General features: G+C 45.2%; 1 pseudogene; it reads left to right on the top strand.

Moving 5' to 3' along the window:
- Window positions 1-1,449: 1,449 nt before the first annotated feature.
- On the top strand, window positions 1,450-9,970 carry LOC123159385 (ABC transporter C family member 10-like; annotated as a pseudogene).
- Window positions 9,971-15,152: the final 5,182 nt, after the last annotated feature.

Raw genomic sequence — 15,152 nt, 5'->3', positions numbered from 1 at the left:
CACCATTTGTTACTTCTTGGAGAGTGGTGTCTCCTAGATTGGCTAGGTGTCACTTGGGAGCCTCCGACAAGATTGTGGAGTTGAACCAAGGAGTTTGTAAGGGCAAGGAGATCGCCTACTTCGTGAAGATCTACCGCTAGTGAGGCAAGTCCTTCGTGGGCGATGGCCATGGTGGGATAGACAAGGTTGCTTCTTCGTGGACCCTTCGTGGGTGGAGCCCTCCGTGGACTCGCGCAACCGTTACCCTTCGTGGGGTTGAAGTCTCCATCAACGTGGATGTACGATAGCACCACCTATCGGAACCACGCCAAAAACATCCGTGTCTCCAATTGCGTTTGAATCCTCTAAACCCTTCCCTTTACATTCTTGCAAGTTGCATGCTTTACTTTCCGCTACTCATATACTCTTTGCATGCTTGCTTGCTATATGTTGTGAATGTTAAACTTGTGCCTAAACTCCACTTAAACTTTAAAGAAACTTAAAAACTGTAACTTTGGTACTTAGTGTCTAATCACCCCCCCCCCCTCTAGACACCTCTTCTCAAGGTCCTACACTTGTCCAATTCATTCAACTATGGGAGATATTATGTACTGTGGACATTGACTCTTCATTGGAAGATCAAGCTATATGGAAGTGGTCGGCATCGGGACAGTACTCGGCTTCTTCGGCTTATCGGATCATGAATGAGGGGTCTATCAGATTGGGATGCGCAAAAGGACTGTGGAAATGTTGGGCTCCACGGGGTTGCAGACTGTTCATGTGGTTGGCGCTGCAGCGAAGACTTTGGACCTCGGATCGTAGACTCCGACATGGTCTTCAGGATGCTACTTCAGTATGTTTCCTGTGTGATCAAGAGGAGGACTCGATGGACCATATAATGCTCCAATGTGTCTACTCGAGGCAAGTGTGGTTCCAATTCTTCAAGTGGGCTAAGATCGACATGCGGATGATGCCCTTTGCGACGGATGTATTACAGGAATGGTGGCCAACTGCCCGGAAGCGGATCCCCAAGGGATATCGAAAGGGATTTGATTCGCTGGTGCTACTAACTTGTTGGAGTATTTGGAAGCAAAGGAATGGGCGCGTTTTTGGTGGCCAAGACATTAGCAATGAAGAGGAACTCTCCACGAAGATCTACCAAGAGCTGCGACTTTGGCTAGCGGCAGGAGCAAGGAGTGTGCAACACTTGTGTGAGTAGTCGTGTATGGTAGGAGTAGGAGTGGGAGTCTCTTTGGCTTTGCCCACTTGTGGTGACAGGCCAAAACAATCCTCTTGTAATTATTTTCCCCTTCTATAAAGCTTAGGTGCGCTTTTGGCATACTCTAAAAAAAAGAATATTTCGAATATAAACAAAAGTAAAAAAATATGAAGGGAAAACGAAAAACCAAAATGAAAAACACGCACGACGTCATCCTGACGTTGGCGTGACGCTGCAGGCTGTTACTGGGCCGGCCCAGTTTGGGCTCCCTGCAGGTGAGCCGCCGTGTGCATCGGCGTCGATGCGGGCGGCACACAGCCGCGCCGCTCCCCGTGCCGGCCGGAGACTCCCTCCGCCGCCGTGCCCAGGACCTACAAGAAATGTGGCCGCTTTCCGCTCTCCCCCTTCGGTCTCTCATTGGATGGATTTCGGTCGCGTCACCCCGGTGGAGTGTAGGGTCAGTTCGGGGTCGGTGGGCAATGGAGAGGAGGCGGCCACCGTGAGAGGAGGGGGAGCACGGGGTTCGCGCATCGGCGCATCTCCGTCGCTCCCCACGCCGTATAAGAGTACAACAGCGGCGGGCGGTAGCGGAGGGGACGCCGGCCGGCTCCTCTGATACTGGCAAGACCAACTCAACTGTATGGATGCTTTTTAGTCCCACAATAGCAAAATTTTCCACCGATTTATAAGCGTTTGCCTCAGTCAGGCTACCAGCAAGTAGCGGTAGAGTAGATGAATTTCATGCCCAATTTTGTAGTGATTGTAAGGTCTGTTTTAATGCCCAATTTTATCAGCATGTGTTCCATTTTCGTTTTATCGTCTTCTTTGTTCAATCTATGTTAGTTATTAGAACTCAGATTGCAGTTCAACGTTTAACGTTTAGAATACTTAGAAATATATTCATGTTAGGTGTATGTTCAACTTTTATTTCTTTCTCTGTATTCTTCAAAGATTAGTCAATTTTGTTCCTAAATAATATAGTTTACCTTTGCTGGGGAACTTTTAATTGTGAAAGTCTGACCTATCTGAGGCTAAAGCATGATCAACAAATGAATCAGTCTTATCAGTTGCATCTGTCCTAAATCATCAGAAATTAACCAGCGGAGATGCCATGAAACTGTATCCATCCACAAAGCTATTCGAAAATCAACTTTGTAAATCTGCAAATTTCAGTCCAATTTGTTGCTTTGAGCTGGGCTATATAAGTCTCTCCATGAACTTAGGCCTGTTTTCCATCCCATAAATGGCAAATTCCTGTGTCCAGCGATGCAATTCTGTGTTGGATTGTGTTAATGAATGGCAGTGGCTTAACCCTGACAACGGAACCAGAGACGTTTCGGAAGATGCACAGTTCTGGCGTGTACAATGCTTCCTCCCTTTGTGTGGTTATTAAATTTTTGGGAGTTATGTCAGTTTTTGTCCCGGCTGTTTCGAATCTATAGGATACATGTATTGTTGTGGTTTCTATCACATAACAACTCCTGACCCGTGATATACCCTGATACAAAGAACAGCAAATTCATGACGAATCTTGCTTGTTGTGTTGTGAGAAAGAGACCTTCCAACCTCTATTTGTTACTTGTCATGTGGAGCAAGTGGTGTGGAAAGAAATTGTCAATGCTCTGAATTTGCTAATTTTGAATAGGTGGCTAGATTTTGGCTCAGTAGTACCAAGAATGCTGCTTTGAATAAGACTACTGCTGATATGTTGTGTGCTACCTAGAAATTGCATAATGACATTTTTTTTCCTCGATTATCATGGTCTGTTTTACAGGCGATGTATCAGCGACTGTTGAGATTACTCAAACGCAAGACCATTGCGTGAGTGTCCTAAACCGAACTTGCAGATCCTTGACAAGTGCTGGCTCCTTATGGGAGCAAAGATAGTGGAAGCTCCGCAGCTCAGGTGATGATGAAGGAACAAAGAAACCACACTTCAGCTGGGGCCGGGGACGCCGGTAACCACGGCAGCGAGACACAGCATTGTTATGCTCAGATTTATCTCTGCTTGCTGTGTGTCACCTCAGCTATAGGATTTGCTATTTCTTCGAAGTTGAAGGGTGCTTCTTTAGCTGGTTTTGCTTTGTGAGATGTGATGGTTTCCTGTCAAGGCATGTAAGAGTGGACTTGGATGTTGCTCCGTTTCTATGAAATGAAACAGGGCAAAAATCCTTTTGATCTACAAAATGTGGCACTGGAGGGACTCCATTTTCAAGTATATTCAAGACTCGCAATTAACAAGTCTACTAGCTAGCGTTTGCATAACTGCTAGAAGACAACTAAATTTGGTAAGCAACATCTTGCTAGTCGTCTCTAGTCTATATAAAAATTATGGAGCCACTTGGTGTATATTATTATAAGGCTGGTGGCTACCACCGGAATCGGTTAAATAAGATCTGATTCTCAGCATACGACTGAGATTCCGGAAAATATGTCACGTTAACATTGCTGTTCTTATAGTAAGAAAAAGACCTTGGACAGGTCGTTAATGGACCTTGGATGAGGAGGAGGAGGGCGCTACTACTCACCAGCTAGCAGCAGCCTAGAGAGGTCAGCACTGGCATCTTTGTTGCTTTCTCTCTCGATCTTTTCTAGACCCAACAAAAAAAGTTCTTCCAGTTGCTTCTTCTCCCCTGGATTAATAAGGTAGTTGATGATCACTGACGAGTACAGTTTCCGTCTTCAGCTTCGGGTTTCCATTATTTTCATGTTGCACTGTGATCATTGTGTTGGGAACAAACATTCAAATTTCTGGATAATTTCCTGGGGTTTGGAGTTTGGACTCTCTGATGTTGCTCCAGTTCTAGTATTTGTAGTTCTATTCTTTGTCTGCTTCTTCATAAAGATAGAGTATATGTTCTTTGTCCTGACTAGTTTCACGTTAATGATTGGTGCAGTGATGCGACAGGAGTTGATCCATTTGGAAGCGACAGAGGTTGCACTCGCAGATGGATTCCCTCACAAGTAAATCCTCTCTCAACTTCCTCCCGCTTCATAGCTAGCCGCATCACTTCTCCTACCTTTGCTAAAGCTAAATATTTTTTGAGGACTTTTACGGTGCAATTTACTAGTCATATATGCTAGAAGTATTAGATGATATCCACCGTAGATTATAGTGTTATTCTGGGCAACTCATCTTTAGGTATTTCTATTTTGATTTTATTTTTGTAAGGATAATTTGGTCCACGGTTAGAGGTAATCCGAATAATGCTGCCTCCGTAATAAGAGAAAAAAAAAGGCATACACACGGAACAGCACCGCATGCCCCCGCCGTCGCCGGCAGTCCCTTGTGCTGCAGTAGAAAAGAACATCACTTCTGCTACCTTTGCTAAAGCTATTTTTTTTTCAGACGAAGAGGTAGCTGATTCTGAGAGTCAAGTGACTCCCTTTGCTAAAGCTGGGTTTTTCAGCAAGATGTCATTTTGGTGGTTGAATCCTCTAATAAAGGTGGGCTACAAGAAACCCCTTGAAGACAAAGACATGCCACTTCTAGGCGCCACAGATCGAGCACATAACCAGTACTTGATGTTCATGGAGGAGCTGAACGGCAAGAAGCAGTCGCAGTCACAAGCCACACCATCTTTCTTATGGACTATTGTTTCTTGTCACAAGCGTGCGATCCTAGTCTCGGGTTTCTTTGCTTTGCTCAAGGTTCTTGCCGTATCAACAGGCCCAATAATTCTCAAGGAATTCATCAATGTGTCACTTGGGAAAGGGACCTTCAAATACGAAGGCTGTGTGCTTGCTGGGTTAATGTTCATCTGCAAATGTTGTGAATCATTGTCACAGAGACAGTGGTATTTCCGCACTCGGAGAATAGGATTGCAGGTGAAGTCACTCCTGTCGGCAGCTATTTATAAGAAACAACAGAAGCTATCAAATGCAGCAAAAATGAAGCACTCTTCTGGAAATATTATGAACTATGTGACCGTCGATGCACATCAGATTGGGGAATTCCCATACTGGTTCCATCAAACATGGTCAACAAGTGTTCAGCTTTGCATTGCTCTGGCAATTCTATACTATGCAGTTGGTGCTGCAATGATTTCATCTTTGGTTATCATCATTATGATCGTACTGTGTAACGTTCCATTTGCCAGACTGCAACACAAATTTAAGAGTAAACTTATGGAAGCACAAGATGCGAGATTGAAGGCCATGTGTGAGTCATTTGTTCATATGAAGGTGTTGAAACTTTATGCATGGGAATCTCACTTCAAGAAGGCCATTGAGGGATTGAGAGAGGTTGAGTACAAGTGGTTGTCAGCATTCCAGTTTAGGAGGGCATACAACGCTTTCCTGTTCTGGTCTTTACCGACTGGGTTTCGGCAGCGACCTTTCTGACATGCTATCTTCTGAAAATCCCTCTTGATGCTAGCAATGTCTTCACCTTTGTGGCAGCTCTAAGTCTTGTGCAAGAGCCAGTAAGGTTAATACCAGATGCTATTGGCTTTGTGATACAAGCTAAGGTTGCGTTCGCTCGGATATCGAACTTCCTTGATGCACCTGAGCTAAACGGACAGGTTAGGAAAAAAATCCTACGTTGGCATTGATTACCCTGTACCTATAGCGATGAATTCGTGTAGCTTCTCGTGGGATGAGAATACATCAAACCCAACTCTAAAGAATATAAATCTGGTAGTCAAAGGTGGAGAAAAGATTCCGATTTGTGGAGAGGTAGGATCGGGAAAATCGACGCTTTTGGCTGCTGTACACGGAGAGGTCCGCAAAACTGAAGGCATGGTATGATTTTTCACTAACATCATCTGTTAATGCAATAGCTGCCATATTAAGAATTTAGACATGATTAAAAGACATGAACTACATTATTCATCTGTTCGGTTTGCGAAGTTTTGTATGAAAATTATGCTTGACAATATTTGTTAACATGAACTACATTATTCAATTCATGTTTCTGTTAGAGTACGTAATAGGCTCATTAGTCTTAGGGTTAATTAGAGATAAGGGTCGTTTGCTTAGGGGTCAAGTAAGCCTTGCTTGGGAGTCAAGTAAACCTCTCTATATAAAGAGAGGAGATGTATCAATCTAATCAAGCAAGAATTAAGAAGGAAATCCCTTCCCTCTTGCCCGGCCGTGGGTAAAAAGGCCCCAGGCCAGCCTTCTTGCGCCCTCCTTCTAGCAGCGCCATAACAATTTGGTATCAGCTAGCTTCGGTTCGATCATGTCTTCACCGCCGCCAAGCCCGTCTCTTCCGTTGTCGGTCACCATGTCGCCTCCGGTGACCACCACGACCGTCGCCCCGCTCCTGCCCGCGCCGGGATCCTCCATCGCGCCCGCCCCGCCGTCCTCACCTGGGAGGAGGTGTCCGGGGTGCTGCAGAACCTAACCCAGACGGTCCAGGATATCCACATGTTCTTGGCCGGGTCCTACGGGCCGCACCCAGCTGCGCCGCCCATCGCCGCCCCCGTGCCGCCCTGGCTGCCGTGGCAGCCGCCGCACCAGGCGGCCTTCGCCGCGCTCGCCGGGCCGCCGCAGCTGCCATCCATCGCCACCACCGCCCAGCCCTGGTTGCAGCTACAGACGCCGCTCCTGGCGGCCTCCGCCGCGCCCGGCGCTCCGCCGCAGCAGCCGCTGCCGCTGCCCGGCGCGACACTGCAGCAACCGCTGCAGCTGCAGCAGCCACCGCCGGTCAGCTCCGCAGCCCAGTATGGGATGCCCTACGACGGGAGTGCGACGACCTCATTCCCATCAGCGCCGCCGTCATCCCAGGGCGTCCACATCCAGCAGATCAAGTCCCCACCGTCGCCGTCACCGCTTCCGTCTTGGATCGCTACCCGCCACGTGTCGGCGGCGGTGAGGCTGCAGGCTGTTGCACGCGGCCTCCTAGTGCGTCGGCGTGTGCGGGAGATGCGTGGTCTGCAGCTGCCGCTCCTCCAAGTTGCCCTTTGCTGCGCAAAGGACCTCGATCTCGTCCGCTGCGTCGGGGATCTTGGGCATGCGGTTTCCCCCACGGACGGCGGGCATGCTGTTTTCCCCGCGGGCAGCGTCCTCAAAGTCTGCGACATCGGCGGGTGGGGAGGCGCACCCTTCCTCGCCAGCCTCCATCGCAAGCCCTCCACTCTTTCCTGTGCGGTGCAGACCAACAGCAGTCCGGCGGGGAGAAGGTAGGGTGTCACCAACAGGAGCGCACCGCATAGCATCACTGCTTTCCGCCGCCGGCCGCCGCGAGGGCGCCTCTGCTGGTTGCTCTTGCGACCACTTCCAGGTGGCAATACACATGCACTCCTTTGGTCTAGGTGGTGTCCATGGGATCCAGGTGGCTGTACACGTGCACGTCCGACGTGCGGATGGTGTCCACTTTTTGTTAAGGGGTCCAAAATAAAGCGTCCCAGTCCATTTCAGGTTGAGAATAATAAAAGAAGCCGAGATGTAAAAGGCTTGTTTTTAGGTGTTAGGTTTGTGTTGCGTCGAGTCATGGTTATAAGTTAGGCTGCAGCTCGAGGACAAGCTGCATGTCCAGGTGGGGTGTAGTGTTAGAGTACGTAATAGGCTCATTAGTCTTAGGGTTAATTAGAGATAAGGGTCGTTTGCTTAGGGGTCAAGTAAGCCTTGCTTGGGAGTCAAGTAAACCTCTCTATATAAAGAGAGGAGATGTATCAATCTAATCAAGCAAGAATTAAGAAGGAAATCCCTTCCCTCTTGCCCGGCCGTGGGCAAAAAGGCCCCCGGCCAGCCTTCTTGCGCCCTCCTTCTAGCAGCGCCATAACAGTTTCATAAAAGCTTTATAGCAAATTCCTGATTTGCATAAAATTTTCAGATCCAAGTCTACGGGAAAATAGCATATGTTTCTCAGAATGCATGGATCCAATCTGGGACTGTGCAAGACAATATTCTCTTTGGATCGTCGATGGACGGGGAAAGATACCACAACACACTCGTGAGATGCTCGTTGGTCAAGGACATTGAAATGTTGCCATATGGAGATTGTACTCAAATTGGGGAGAGAGGAGTACATCTTAGTGGTGGTCAGAAGCAGCGAGTCCAGCTTGCTCGTGTACTATACCAAAATGCAGATATCTATCTTCTTGATGACCCTTTCAGTGCTGTTGATGCACATACAGCCACAAGTCTCTTCAATGTAAGGATCATATCAGCATATGCATGTTGTATTGCTTTTGATTATGACATTTTTACAAAGCTCTTTGTAACAGGAATATGTCATGAGTGCTCTATCGGACAAGACTGTCCTTTTGGTGACGCACCAAGTGGATTTTTTACCCGTATTTGACTCCATTTTGGTACCTGTCACCCCTTCGAAAATGTCACCCTATGATGATATTTGTGTCTCTGATGTATTTTGATCTGTAATTTTTTTACATATTTTTTGATGTCATCTAAAACTAGTGATGATTTTTGGCAGTTCATGTCAGATGGAGAGATTATTCGGTCTGCGCCTTATCAAGATCTATTGACAGATTGTGAAAAATTTATAGGCCTTGTAAATTCCCATAAGGATACTATTGGTGCTGTGGATCTTAATAAAAACATACCTCCGCAAAGATCTAAGGAAGTGTCAAAAAAGGTGACAGATGATATTCATGGAAGCAGAAATACAGAGTCTGTGAAGCCATCACAGGAAAACCAACTGATCAAGGAAGAGGAAAGAGAAACAGGGGATGCAGGTTTCAAGCCTTATATGATTTACCTGCGCCAGCACAAAGGCTTCCTCTATTTCTCTTTGTGTATGTTTTTTCACATAATTTTCATAGCTGGGCAAATATCACAGAACTCATGGATGGCTGCTAATGTCCAAAATCCTCATGTTAGCACGCTGAAGTTAGTTTATGTGTACATTATTATCGGAGTTTGCACGATATTCTTCTTGCTATCAAGATTTTTACTAGTCGTTGTTCTTGGGATCCAGTCATCAAGATCCTTATTTTCCCAGCTACTCAATTCATTGTTCCGTGCACCAATGTCCTTTTTCGATTCTACACCTCTAGGAAGGGTTTTCAGCCGGGTAAGAGTTCTTATATGAATGGTAAAACAAGTTTCAATTATGTTTTACACCAAGATTAACTCGTTCCCTTTTTCTTCTAATGCAGGTTTCTTCAGATTTGAGCCTTGTTGACCTTGATGTTCCATTTTCATTTGTGTTTAGCCTTGGTGCCATCTTTAATGCATATAGCAATTTAGGTGTATTGGTTGTTATTACATGGCAAGTTCTGTTTGTATCCGTGCCAATGATAATTTTGGCAATTTGGTTGCAGGTAATTGGTATGATTTTGTTTCTTTACGGCTAAGCTTCATGTCTATGTATCCGTGCCAATGATATTTTTGCATTCATTGTTCTCATTAACTGAAACCTGTTATGTTTGGTCATGCAGAGGTACTATCTAGCGTCAGCCAAGGAATTGATGCGGATCAATGGTACTACCAAGTCTGCTGTGGCAAATCACTTAGGTGAATCGATTTCAGGGGCTATAACAATAAGGGCCTTCGAGGAAGAAGATCGTTTCTTTTCTACAAATTTGGATCTTGTCGACAAGAATGCCAGTCCATATTTCTATAATTTTGCAGCAACTGAATGGTTGATTCAACGTCTGGAGATAATGAGTGCCGCAGTTCTTTCTTTTTCTGCCTTTGTCATGGCCCTTCTTCCTCAACGTCTGGAGGTTTTGTACAGAATTTCAAGTATCCTAGCTATATGTCTCCTTACAGATCACCTTCTTTTTTTGCTTTGCTTCTACAGAACTCTATAAAATTCATTTTGGAATAGTTTCCTATACGTAATAGTATAAATTTCAAATCTCTATCATCCCAAATTACTTTTATTTTTCGCAAGGTGCCTTCCAACCCAAATTAAAAACATATTATTACGGAAGTAAATTTGAGGTAAATAGTGCAAGTAGAAATACCTTCATGTGTGGACTGGTAATAAGTTCCTACCGAATAAAAACTGAACTCCATATTGATCAAAGAGAATTTATATGTGACATGCAACCTAAGAACCAAAATAACACCAGATTCATACGGGTAAGCAAATTAATTTTGAATCTTGTATGACATTATTTTATCTGTACATAAAAATAGCAATAAAAATAAATAAACCATGGCCAGAATGCTTACCTCGTAGATGACTGCAAGAGATTCTTTGTCATGTTCCATTGTGAGAGCAGATAGCATTGATCTTTATAGTGCAGAATACGACTATAATCAACTGGTTTGGTTGCACGATTGATGAAAGCATAAGGAGAGCCACCTTTTTGCAGCAACACAGTGATGTGCTACCACCATAGCAATGACGTGCTTCCTTTTCCTTCGGCAGCAAAAGTTGTTTTCTTGCTTCCATGAGGGCTTGGCGAACGGAGAAGAGATTATGGTGTTCGACGCGGCTCTGTGAAGCCAGCAGTACATGTAGTCAGTCTTGGCATCTTGCTTGAGGATCTGTTGGCAGCGGTGGAAAGACCAAGGAAGCAGGAGGGAGGAGGACTTGGCCAAGCTGCCACCGGCAATCTAAATCAATCTCTTTTTCTAATCTGCTAGGAAAATCCTGGTTGTATATGGATCCGGTGGTCAAATTTTCTTCTCCTGTGGCACGATGGGCTATGGTGGGATTTGCTACCTGAGCCCCCTGCATCTAGGCGAAGCAGCACGCTACTGCCAGCTGGTGATGGCGATGGCAAAACTGTGTTGGATTGGGCGCCATCGCATTTATCCGCAACACACTGCAGAGGCGGCGGCCATTTAAACCGGCAACGTCATCAGAAGTCTTCTCGGCAGCAAGGAGCCGCTAAGAGGAGTGGTTAGGGTTTCATCGGGAGTGGCTAGGTAGAGATAGGCCAGCGATTGTGGAGTCCGTATCCTTCTCAGTTTTTCTTTTTGAGAACGTATCCTCTTAGGTTGGAAGTGCGTATTCTTCCAGGAATTCGATCAACCTGTTGGTATGTTCCGTGTCCATGTGCGACTGGACCTTCCCTTTTTTCTTAGGAATAGATTGGACCTTCCTTAGTTGGGTCTCGGCCTGAATTTTTTAATAGAAAAAGGCTAATATGCGTTGAACCAATTACATGTGCTATACGACACCGTGACAACATGACATGTCAAACTCTTTGTAAAAATATCTATATGTAACGCTACATGTTTAAAATCTTAGCCGTTAATATTTATCATTTACGGCCGAGATAATTTAATCTATGTGGATCAATGTGATGGCTTGTTTGACTTCTGTTTTATGTATATAATAGAAGATATCATGCTCAGAAAAGTGAAGAATTGAACAACTTGTATTAACTGACATACCTAAATGAACTTCGATGTCTCGAAGCTTGGAGGCCCTCATGGCGCGCCCCATCTGTATGTCATCCACGTTCGGCTGGTCCTGAATCTGGTGGCTAAAACGCCTGTCACCAAACATATATACGATCCAAAATACCTCAAAAGGCGATCATGTCCTCCGGAGCGACTCCGGCCGGGCTATGGCCGCCTGCCGTATGCCCGGCTCAGTCCGAAGCAATGAGGGACACTGACCTCCCGGGCTGAGACGTGGGTGAGGCGTCAGAATTAGTACCCATATGGCCCTCATCACTGACCAACGCAGATGAAAGTGCAACTATCCCTAGGTGGTTTTGGTAATTCATAACAACATATAGCTCATTGAGCTAATGCTATTCCAAGACTATTATTTCAGGAAAGCTCAATGAATGGCATGGCATGGATGATGAAAGTGGATCCCTCAAAATTCTAAGGACAAAGGATTGGCTCAAGCTCAAAAGCTCAAGACTCTTCATTTTACATTTTAGTGATCCAAGATCACATTGAGTCTATAGGAAAAGCCAATACTATCAAGAAGGGATGAGGTGTTGCTTAATGAGCCTCTTGCTTCATGTTCTTAGTGATATGCTCCAAAACCCTCAACTACTTTCCCACATCCACAAATGACCTAAACCCAAATCCAAAATCGGTCACACCGATTCTTCCTATCCGGCGCCACCGATTCCAAAAGTCATAGCCACTGCCACAAACCCTAAGCAAATCGGTCTTACCGATAGGGATCTCGGTCTCACCGAGATGGGGTTGCAATCTCTCTGTTTCCCTTCGTAACGTTTCGGTCTAACCGAAGTGAGCGATCGGTCCCACCGAGATTGCAATGTAAACTCTCTGTTTCCTTTTTGTAACATTTCGGTCTCACCGAAAAGAGCAAATCGGTCCCACCGAGTTTACCTGACCAACTCTCTGGAAAGCTTATTACCAAATCGGTCTCACCGAGTTTGTGTAATCGGTCTTACCGAGATTACGTTATGCCCTAACCCTAACCGAATCGGTCTCACCGAGATGCATGTCAGTCCCACCGAAAATCACTAACGGTCACTAGGTTTACTAAATCGGTCCGACCGAGTTTAACGATTCGGTCCCACCGAGTTTGGTAAATTGTGTGTAACGGTTAGATTTTGTGTGGAGGCTATATATACCCCTCCACCTCCTCTTCATTCGTGGAGAGAGCCATCAGAACGAACCTACACTTCCAACTTACCATTTCTGAGAGAGAACCACCTACTCATGTGTTGAGGCCAAGATATTCCATTCCTACCATATGAATCTTGATCTCTAGCCTTCCCCAAGTTGCTTTCCACTCAAATCTTCTTTCCACCAGATCCAAAACCTATGAGAGAGAGTTGAGTGTTGGGGAGACTATCATTTGAAGCACAAGAGCAAGGAGTTCATCATCAACGCACCATTTGTTACTTCTTGGAGAGTGGTGTCTCCTAGATTGGCTAGGTGTCACTTGGGAGCCTCCGACAAGATTGTGGAGTTGAACCAAGGAGTTTGTAAGGGCAAGGAGATCGCCTACTTCGTGAAGATCTACCGCTAGTGAGGCAAGTCCTTCGTGGGCGACGGCCATGGTGGGATAGACAAGGTTGCTTCTTCGTGGACCCTTCGTGGGTGGAGCCCTCCGTGGACTCGCGCAGCCGTTACCCTTCGTGGGTTGAAGTCTCCATCAACGTGGATGTACGATAGCACCACCTATCGGAACCACGCCAAAAACATCCGTGTCTCCAATTGCGTTTGAATCCTCCAAACCCTTCCCTTTACTTTCTTGCAAGTTGCATGCTTTAATTTCCGCTGCCTATATACTCTTTGCATGCTTGCTTGAATTGTGTGATGATTGCTTGACTTGTCCTAAAGTAGCTAAAATCTGCCAAACTCTAAAATTGGGAAAAGGTTAAGTTTTTATTGGTCAAGTAGTCTAATCACCCCCCCTCTAGACATACTTCAAGGTCCTACAAGTGGTATCAGAGCTTTGGTCTCCATTTGCCTTGATTTCCATAGCTTTTGGTGGTCATAGCCTTGGTTTCACAACCTAGGAGAGTATGGCGTCTAGCGAGGGAAATTATCACCGTAGAGGTCCTTACTTTGATGGTACTAATTTTGCTAGTTGGAAGCATAAGATGAAAATGCATATTCTTGGACATAACCCCGCCGTTTGGGCAATTATTTGTATTGGCTTGCAAGGTGAATTTTTCGATGGGAGAGAACCGAACCGTTAAGCTAATGCGGAAGAATTGAAGATGCTGCAATACAACGCTCAAGCATGTGATATCATCTTCAACGGATTGTGCCCCAAAGAATTCAACAAAATCAGCCGTCTTGAGAATGCAAAGGAAATTTGGGATACTTTGATTGATATGCATGAAGGTACCGAGTCCGTCAAGGAATCCAAGTTGGATGTGCTCCAAAGTCAGCTTGACAAGTTCAAAATGAAGGATGGTGAAGGTGTCGCTGAAATGTACTCTAGGCTTGCTCTTATCACAAATGAGATTGCCGGCTTAGGGAGTGAAGAGATGACCGACAAATTCATCATCAAGAAAATCCTAAGAGCATTGGATGGAAATTATGATACTGTGTGCACATTGATTCAAATGATGCCAAACTACAAAGATCTCAAGCCAACGGAAGTCATTGGAAGAATTGTTGCTCATGAGATGTCACTCAAGGATAAGGAGGAACTTCACAACAAGTCAAGTGGTGCTTACAAAGCCTCAAGTGAAGCCCCCACATCATCAAGTGAGAAACCAACCTTCAATGAAGAATTGAGCTTAATGGTGAAGAACTTCAACAAATTCTACAAGAGTAGAAGCAAAGAAAGAAGCTCCAAGTCAAGGTCTTACAATGACAAGAGATCTTCTAGTCGAGAGCGCAATTGCTACAATTGTGGGAGACCCGGACACTACTCCAATGAGTGTACGGCACCCTACAAAAGAAGAGAAGATTCTCCAAGAAGAAGGAGCAAAAGAGAAGAATCACCACCAAGAGAGAGGAGGAGTAGAGATGATCGTTATGAACGAAGACCCTCACGGAGAAGCAAGGATTCGGAAAGGAAGGACAAGTCATCAAGGAGCTACACAAAACGAAGACATCAAGCTCATGTTGGTGAATGGGTATCCGGCTCCGACTCCGACAATCACTCCGAGAGAAGCTATCACTCCGACTCCGAATATACTCAAGATGAAGGTGTTGCCGGTCTAGCACTTGTGTCAACCAACTCCTACGACATATTTGACTCACCAAATGAAGGTGTTGGAAGATGCTTCATGGCCAAAGGTCCAAAGGTAACACATCCCGAGTATGTTGATTTCAATAGTGATGAAGATGACTTGCTTGTGGATGATGATTTACTTGTTGACAACTCTAGTGATGAATACTATGATGAAACGTCAATTAATCATGCTAATCAAGATAAAACGAATGACAATGATAAGGAGAAGATTGAGCTTCTAACTAAAGAACTAAACTCTCTTAAGTTAGCTCATGAAACTATCTACGAAGATCATCGAGAACTTTTAAGGGCTCATGAGAAGTTACGCTTTGAAAAGCTCAATCTTGAGCAAGAGCATGAGTTCTTAAAAGCAATCAATGATGATCTCCGCAAGAAAAGTTCTTCTTACATTGCCAAGCGTTTACTCTTATCTACTTACATGCCTCAAGTCAAGTC

This window comes from Triticum aestivum, chromosome 7B (assembly GCF_018294505.1).
Source record: "Triticum aestivum cultivar Chinese Spring chromosome 7B, IWGSC CS RefSeq v2.1, whole genome shotgun sequence".
Taxonomy (NCBI): Eukaryota; Viridiplantae; Streptophyta; class Magnoliopsida; order Poales; family Poaceae; genus Triticum; species Triticum aestivum.
The sequence above is the reverse complement of the archived record's forward strand: the minus strand, read 5'-3'. Positions and strand labels throughout refer to the sequence as shown.